General features: G+C 46.0%; 1 long non-coding RNA gene across 1 annotated transcript; it reads left to right on the top strand.

Annotated features, from left to right (window-relative positions):
* The first annotated feature begins 6,652 nt into the window (after nt 1-6,652).
* Nucleotides 6,653-7,992, top strand: LOC119924337. Its single transcript, XR_005449108.1, has 2 exons — nt 6,653-6,739; nt 7,626-7,992. It is a non-coding gene; the product is annotated as an uncharacterized LOC119924337 (long non-coding RNA).
* The last annotated feature ends 408 nt before the right edge of the window (nt 7,993-8,400 follow it).

The raw sequence follows: 8,400 nt of genomic DNA on the forward strand, positions 1-8,400 counted from the left end.
CACCTTTCTACTCTCTGCCGCCGCTGCATTCTTTGCCTCCCCCAGCACTCTGCTCTCTGTCTCACCAACCTTTCTGCCCCATGCCCCCAAGCAGTCTGCCCCCTGCCCTCTGCCCTCGGGCTCTCTCCTCTCTTCCTCAAGCTCCCTGCCCACTCTAGGCTCTCTGATCTCTGCTCACACCCAGCTCTTTTCTCTTACCCCAAATTTCTGCTTTTTGTCCACCAGTTCTCTGCTCTTTGCACCCCAGCTTTCTGCTCTCTGCCTCTCGGCTGCTTGTATCTCAGATCTCTAAATCACTGTTAGGATCTCTAAGATCCACTGGACTTTGGGGTTCTGACACTTGGTCCATGGCAGGGAGGTAAAAGAGAGGGTGGGGTTTTAAGGAGGGATGGAGGTTAGAATTTTGGGCCCAAATGGCAACAGGAGAGGAAGGAAAGCGTTCTTTCCCTCCCTTCTCTATGTGGGGAGACATGGGGAGCAGGGGCTTCCGAGAATAGAATAGAATAGATTCTATTTATCTAATTTGATGGTATTGATGCCTGTCTACTTGTTTTGTTTTCTTGTCTGTCTCCCCATTCTTGACTGTGATCCCACTGTTGGGTAGGGATTGTCTCTATCTGTTGCAGAATTGTATCTTTCAAGTGCTTAGTACAGTGCTCTGCACACAGTAAGTGCTCAATAAATACGATTGAATGAATGAATGAGGGAACTGGGCAGCGTTTCTTTGGGAGAGGAGGAGGGATCACCCTTCTAGATAATGGCAAGGGACCCCACCCCTGAGTGGTTTGGCATGGTGCTTTCTTCCACATTAGAGAGGCTTATCCCTTGCCTCCATCTCTCCCTTGGGAAGCATCATGGCCTCATGTTTAAAGCATGGGCCCGGGAGACAGAGGATGTGGGTTCTGATACCAGCTCTCCCATTTGTCTACTGAGTGACCTTGACCAAATGATTTCACTTCTCTGGGCCCCAGTTCCCACATCTGTAAAATTGAAATTAACATTGTGAGACCCAGGTGGGACATGGGCTATGTCCATCTTAATTAACTTGTATTTCTTCCACTGCTTAGTACAGTGCCTGACACCTAGTAATTGTTTTACAAATAATCAATAAATAAATCCGGCCTTGTCAGACTGAGTTTTCATGGATTCCTTTTCTAGAAGGGATCAGTGAGGAGGTGGCAGGAGCCAAGCCCCTGGGATCTTGAGGAGTGAGGGAGGATGGAACAGACCACAGAATACTAGCTAAGAATCCTTCGAGGAAGACAGCGTGTCCCTTTTCCAGTCCCTTACCACTGCCCAAGGATTAGGCCAGAAAGTAGGGTGGCCCTGGGCCCCAGCCAAACTCGAAGCAACGTGGAGCATCGGAAGGGCCCCAAGGCCCTCGGTTCCACCTGAAAAGGTGGACAGTGGGACATCCGGGCCCCTGCCTCTTCAGGTGTGACAACACATTGACAGGCAGGACAGTGGGTGGGTGGCCGGATGTTGGATACCGTTCCTCTAGGGCGAATGCTGATTTGTTTCTGTTTGTGCAGGTCTTTTGGAGAGGCAGTCTTGTTCAGAGGCAGATCAGATATATCAGATGACAGATGAGCAGTGTGGCTCAGTGGAACGAGCACGGGCTTTGGAGTCAGAGTTCATGGGTTCAAATCCTGACTCTGCCACTTGTCAGCTGTGTGACTTTGAGCAAGTCACTTAACTTCTCTGTGCTTCAGTTCCTTCTTCTGTAAAATCGGAATTAAGACTGTGAGCCCCACGTGGGACAACCTGATCACCTTGTAACCTGCACATAGTAAGCACTTAATCAATGCCATTATTATTAATATTACTATTATTATTATTACTATTATTATATTTGTACCCCTTCTAGACTGTGAGCCCACTGTTGGGTAGGGACCGTCTCTATATGTTGCCAGCTTGTACTTCCCAAGCGCTTCTTACAGTGCTCTGCACACAGTAAGCGCTCAGTAAATGCAATTGAATGAATGAATGAATGAATGAATGAATGAATTTGTGGGGTTCCTTGTCCATTCTGGAATGACTTGGTTGCTGAATTTAGCATCCTTTTCTGCCTGCTCCCGCGGACCCCATGCCTGCTTCTGATTGGCTCTAGGGTGTCCAGCTCAGGAGATTGAGTGAAGGTGATGAACCAGTTTCCATGCTCATCTTGGTGGTTCCTGGAGCTGAAGTGGTGCAATTTGTTATCACATGGTTCTTACAGTGTGGTATGGATGTAGGTCATTCTATCTCCTCGAAGAGGCCTTCCCTGACTAAGCCCTCCTTTCCTCTTCTCCCACTCCCTTCTGCTTCACCCTGACTTGCTCCCTTAATTCATTCCCCCCTAGCCCCTCAGCACTTATGTCTGTATCTGTAATTTATTTATTTCTACTAATGTCTGTCTCTCCTTCTAGACTGTAAGCTTGTTGTGGGCAGGGAATGTGTCTTTTTATTGTTACATTGTACTATCCCAAGCACTTAGTACAGTGCTCTGCACACCGGAAGCCATAAATAAATAAATAAATAAATAAATAAATGTGCCCCTCAGGTCTATGCTCTCTGCAGCACTACCCCTCAGCTCTCTGCTCTCCACCCCTCAGCTCTCTTTCCCCCACTTCGTTAGTCAGTAGTATTTATTGAGCACTTACCCTGTGTAAAGCACCGTACTAGGTGCATGGGGAATGCAATTTAACCATTAATCCACATTTTCCTTGCACACAACAATCTTACGGTCTAGAGTGGGAGAGAGGCACTAATAGGAATAAATATATTATAGATATGTAAATAGATGCTCTGCGGCTGGGAGGAGGGATGAATAAAGGGAGCAAGTCAGGGCAATGTACAAGGGGATAGGAGAAGAAGAAAGGAGGGCTTAGTCAGGGAAGACCTCTTAGAGGAGATGTGCCTTCAACAATGCTTTGAAGGGGAGAGAGTAATTGTTGGATCTGAGGGAGAGAGGGAATTCCAGGCCAGAGGGAGGACATGGGCAAGGGGTTGGTGGCAAGATAGATGAGATCGAGATATAATGAAAAGGTTAACATTAGAGGAGCTAGGTGTTGGGGCTGAGTTGTAGTGGGAGAGTAGGGTAAGTGGGGACAAGGTGATTGAGTGTTTTAAAGCCAGTGGTGAGGACTTTTTGATCGATGTGGAGGTGAATGGGCAACCACTGGAGTTTCTTGAGGATTGGGGAAATATGACCTGAAGGTCTTTGTATAAAAATGATCCGGGCAACATAGTGATATATGGAGAGGAGTGGGGAGATACAGAAGGAAGAGAGGTCAGCAAGGAGGCTGATACAGTAATCCAGGTTTTTTGGATGAGTGATTGGATTAATGTAGTAGACGTTTAGATGGAGAGGACATGGCAGATTTTACTGATGTTGTGAAGATAGGACTGACATGATTTAATGATGGATTGAAAATTGGGGTGGAATACGAGAGAGGAATAAAGGATAATGAGGGACAGGAAGGATGGTGATACTGTCTACAGTGATGGGACAGTCAGGGGGAGGACAGGGTTTGGGTGGGAAGATAAGGAGCTCTGTTTTGAACGTGTTCAGCTTGAGGTGACAGGAGGATATCAAATAGTGATGTCTTGAAGCCAAGAGGAAATGGGAGACTGCAGAAAGGGAGAGAGATCACGACGGGAGATGTAGATTTGGGAATCTTAGAGGTGGTAGTTGAAGTCATGGGTGCGAATGAGTTCTCCAAGGGAGTGAGTGAAGATAGAGAATAGAAGGGGACCCAAAACTGAAGCTTGAGGGACACCCACAGTTTGGGGGTGGGAGGCAAAGGAGGAACCTGAGAACGAATGAGCCTGAGAATGAGCAGCTAGAGAGAAAAGAGAAGAATCAGGAGAGGACAGTGTCAATGAAGCCGAGGTTGGATAATGTTTCGAGGAGAAGGAGGTTGTCAACAGTGTTTAAGGCAGATGAGAGGTAGAGAACAAATAGGTTATGCTGTTGGATATGGCAAGAAGCTCTCTTATGAATCAATGCCTTACTGTGGCAGAAGAGTTTGCATATCAATCAATCAATCGTATTTATTGAGCGCTTACTATGTGCAGAGCACTGTACTAAGCGCTTGGGAAGTACAAATTGGCAACACATAGAGACAGTCCCTACCCAACAGTGGGCTCACAGTCTAAAAGGGGGAGACAGAGAACAGAACCAAACATACCAACAAAATAAAATAAATAGGATAGAAATGTACAAGTAAAATAAATAAATAAATAAATAAATAGAGTAATAAATATGTACAACCATATATACATATATACAGGTGCTGTGGGGAAGGGAGGGAGGTAAGATGGGGGGATGGAGAGGGGGACGAGGGGGAGAGGAAGGAAGAGGCTCAGTCTGGGAAGGCCTCCTGGAGGAGGTGAGCTCTCAGCAGGGCCTTGAAGGGAGGAAGAGAGCTAGCTTGGCGGAGGGGGAGAGGGAGGTCATTCCAGGCCCGGGGGATGACGTGGGCCGGGGGTCGATGGCGGGACAGGCAAGAACGAGGTACAGTGAGGAGATTAGCAGTGGAGGAGCGGAGGTTGCGGGCTGGGCAGTAGAAGGAGAGAAGGGAGGTGAGGTAGGAGGGGGCGAGGTGATGGAGAGCCTTGAAGCCCAGGGTGAGGAGTTTCTGCCTGATGCGCAGATTGATTGGTAGCCACTGGAGATTTTTGAGGAGGGGAGTAATATGCCCAGAGCGTTTCTGGACAAAGATAATCCGGGCAGCAGCATGAAGTATGGATTGAAGTGGAGAGAGACACGAGGATGGGAGATCAGAGAGAAGGCTGGTGCAGTAGTCCAGACGGGATAGGATGAGAGCTTGAATGAGCAGGGTAGCAGTTTGGATGGAGAGGAAAGGGCGGATCTTGGCAATGTTGCGGAGCTGAGACCGGCAGGTTTTGGTGACGGCTTGGATGTGAGGGGTGAACGAGAGAGCGGAGTCGAGGATGACACCAAGGTTGCGGGCTTGTGAGACGGGAAGGATGGTAGTGCCGTCAACAGAGATGGGAAAGTCAGGGAGAGGACAAGGTTTGGGAGGGAAGACAAGGAGCTCAGTCTTCGACATGTTGAGCTTTAGGTGGCGGGTGGACATCCAGATGGAGAAGTCCTGAAGGCAGGAGGAGATGCGAGCCTGGAGAGAGGGGGAGAGAGCAGGGGCAGAGATGTAGATCTGGGTGTCGTCAGCGTAGAGATGATAGTTGAAGCCGTGGGAGCGAATGAGGTCACCAAGGGAGTGCATGTAGATTGAGAACAGAAGGGGACCAAGCACTGAACCTTGGAGAACCCCCGCAGTAAGAGGATGGGAGGGGGAGGAGGAGCCTGCAAAAGAGACTGAGAAAGAACGACCGGAGAGATAAGAGGAGAACCAGGAGAGGACGGAGTCTGTGAAGCCAAGGTCAGATAGCGTGTTGAGGAGAAGGGGGTGGTCCACAGTGTCAAAGGCAGCTGAGAGGTCGAGGAGGATTAGGACAGAATATGAGCCGTTGGATTTGGCAAGCAGGAGGTCATTGGTGACCTTTGAGAGGGCAGTTTCCGTGGAATGAAGGGGACGGAAGCCAGACTGGAGGGGGTCGAGGAGAGAGTTGTTGTTGTTCATATGCCAATGAAGCTTAAAGCTGTGCCATTGAGTGATACCCTCTCTGGGTTACACATAATGGAAGGGTCTTAACGGAAGCATCAGACAAAGTTGATTCACCTGTGCTGGGAAACAGTGCTATAGGAAATAGTCAAAGGCTGGTGATCAAATGATCAAAATGTTGATCAAGGACAACGCCAGAAACTCGAGTTTTCACCGAGTGGAGGGAGGCAATAGTAAACCACTTCTGTATTTTTACCAAGAAAACTCTATGGATATATATAACAGAATGATTACAGATATCGGAGAAGCAGAGAAACAGCGTGGATCAGTGGAAAGAGCCCGGGCTTTGGAGTCAGAGGTCTTGGGTTCAAATCCCAGCTCCACCAATTGTCAGCTGTGTGACTTTGGGCAAGTCACGTAACTTCTCTGTGCCTCAGTTACCTCGTCTGTAAAATGGGGTTTAAGACTGTGAGCCCCCGTGGGACAACCTGATCACCTTGTTACCTCCCCAGCTCTTAGAACAGTGCTTTGTACATAGTAAGTGCCTAATAAATGACATCATTTTTATTATTATATAGTGCTGGAAGATGAGCCCCTCAGGTTGGTAGGCACTCATTCATTAATTCATTCATTCAATCGTATTTATTGAACGCTTACTGTATGCAGAGCACTGTACTAAGCGCTTGGGAAGTACAAATCGGCAACATATAGAGGCGGTTCCTGCACAACCACGGGCTCACAGTCAAGAAGGGGGCGACAGACAAGAAAACAAAACAAGTATACAGGTGTCAATACCATCAGAATAAATAGAATTATAATTATATACACATTAATAAAATGAATAGAGTAATAAATATGTAGAAATATACACAAGTGCTGTGGGGAGTTGTAGGTGGTAGAGCAGAGGGAGGTGGGGTGTGATAGGGAGGAGAGGAGGAGGAGAGGAAAAGTAAGGGCTCTGTCAGGGAAGATCTCCTGGACGAGGTGAGCTCAATGAGCTGCTGGGGAAGAGCAGATGACGTCTCAGAGTATCATGGGTGTTTATGACGTGTACAGAATAAAGCCTTTGGAACACCCGGTCGTTGATGTTGCCACACGAGAAATGAGTATCTGAAGCTGTAAAGATACTCTTATTATTGCATCATGGAATGTATGAAGTATGAACCAGGGTAAGTTGGAAATAATCAAGAATGAAATGGACTGATTGAAGAATGACATCTTAGGAATAAGCAAACTGAAATGGACTGGTATTGGGCATTTCCAATCGAATGAGCACATCATATATTACGCTGCCCATGCTGAAAATACAAATGTCATAGCAATAATTGAAACAAAGAAAATTACTAAGACACTTATTGGATATAAACCTGTCAATGACCGATTTATATCTAATAGGTTCAGAGGAAAACCATTCAGTAGGACCATACTTCAGGTGTATGCCCCAACAACAAGTTCAGGGCAAGAAGAAATAGAGAGGTTTTACAGTGAAGTACAGAGAGAGTTTGATAAAAGCTGCAAGCAAGATGTGTTGACTATCACTGGGGATTGGAATGCAAAAGTTGGTAATGGAATGGAAGTGAAAGTTGTTGGAAACTATGGTCTTGGAAATAAGAATCAAGCCGGGGACCGACTTATGATTAAAATGAATCAAATGACTTTTGTATTGCCAACACCTTCGTTTTCCAACCAAAACGACGACTGTGGACATGGACTTCACCAGATGGACTATATAGAAATCAAATAGACTATATTATTTGTAGAGAGAGATGGAGAAGTTCTATTTTGGCATCAAAAACATGACCTGGGGCTGACTGTGGAACAGATCACGGGCTGTCAATGTGTAAACTCACGGTAAAACTTTGGAAGATCAATCATGCTTTATAGGTGTCCAAATCTGAACTGACGAATATTCCCCCTGTATTTAAGGATCATTCATTCATTCAATCGTATTTATTGATAGCTTACTGTGTGCAGAGCACTGTACTAACTGCTTGGAAAGTACAATTCGGCAACAGAATCATGTAAAATACGTATTTGATGTGCTTAATCTCACAGACAAGGAACCAGAGGAAATGTGGATGGAGATTAAAAATGCCATCAAGGAAGAAAGTGACACAATATTATAAAAGGATAGAAAGAAGAAAATGCCAAAATGGATGTCAAACATAACTCGGAAAGTAGCCAAGAAAGGGAAGTAAGCAAAACATCAGAGAACAAAATAACCTGGTTAATGAACTGAACTGAGAAATCCAGCGTTCTACCACGAAGGACAAACAGGAATATTATAACAGCATATGGAAAGAAATGGAAGTCAGTGACAAAATGGGCAGACAAGAGCACTATTTCAGAAGATTAAGGAAATTAAGGGAATGTGTCGTCCTCGGATTGACTTTGTCAAAATAAAGATTAATTTATGCTCCAATACTGAAGCAAAGAGATATAACTAAAAGCAACAATTATCTACAATTTCCTTGATCTCACATGCCAGAAAGGTACCGCTAAAAGCTATACAGCGTCCAGTGAAAGCCTACATGGAGTATGAATTGCCCGTTGCTCAGGCAGGATTCCAGAAAGGACGAGGGACAGGAGAAATTATTGCTTATGTCCTTTTGATAATTGAAAGGACAAGAGAATAGCAAAGGGACGTCAGCATGTGCTTTATTGAGTATAGTAAGGCCTTTGATTGTGTGGATCACAAGAAATTCTGGAGCACATTAAGGGAAATGGGCATACCAGACCTCTGGACATATTACTCCCCTCCTCAAAAACCTCCAATGGCTACCGATCAATCTGCGCATCAAGCAGAAACTCCTCACCCTGGGCTTCAAGG

Source organism: Tachyglossus aculeatus, unplaced genomic scaffold (genome assembly GCF_015852505.1).
Source record: "Tachyglossus aculeatus isolate mTacAcu1 unplaced genomic scaffold, mTacAcu1.pri scaffold_97_arrow_ctg1, whole genome shotgun sequence".
NCBI lineage: Eukaryota > Metazoa > Chordata > Mammalia > Monotremata > Tachyglossidae > Tachyglossus > Tachyglossus aculeatus.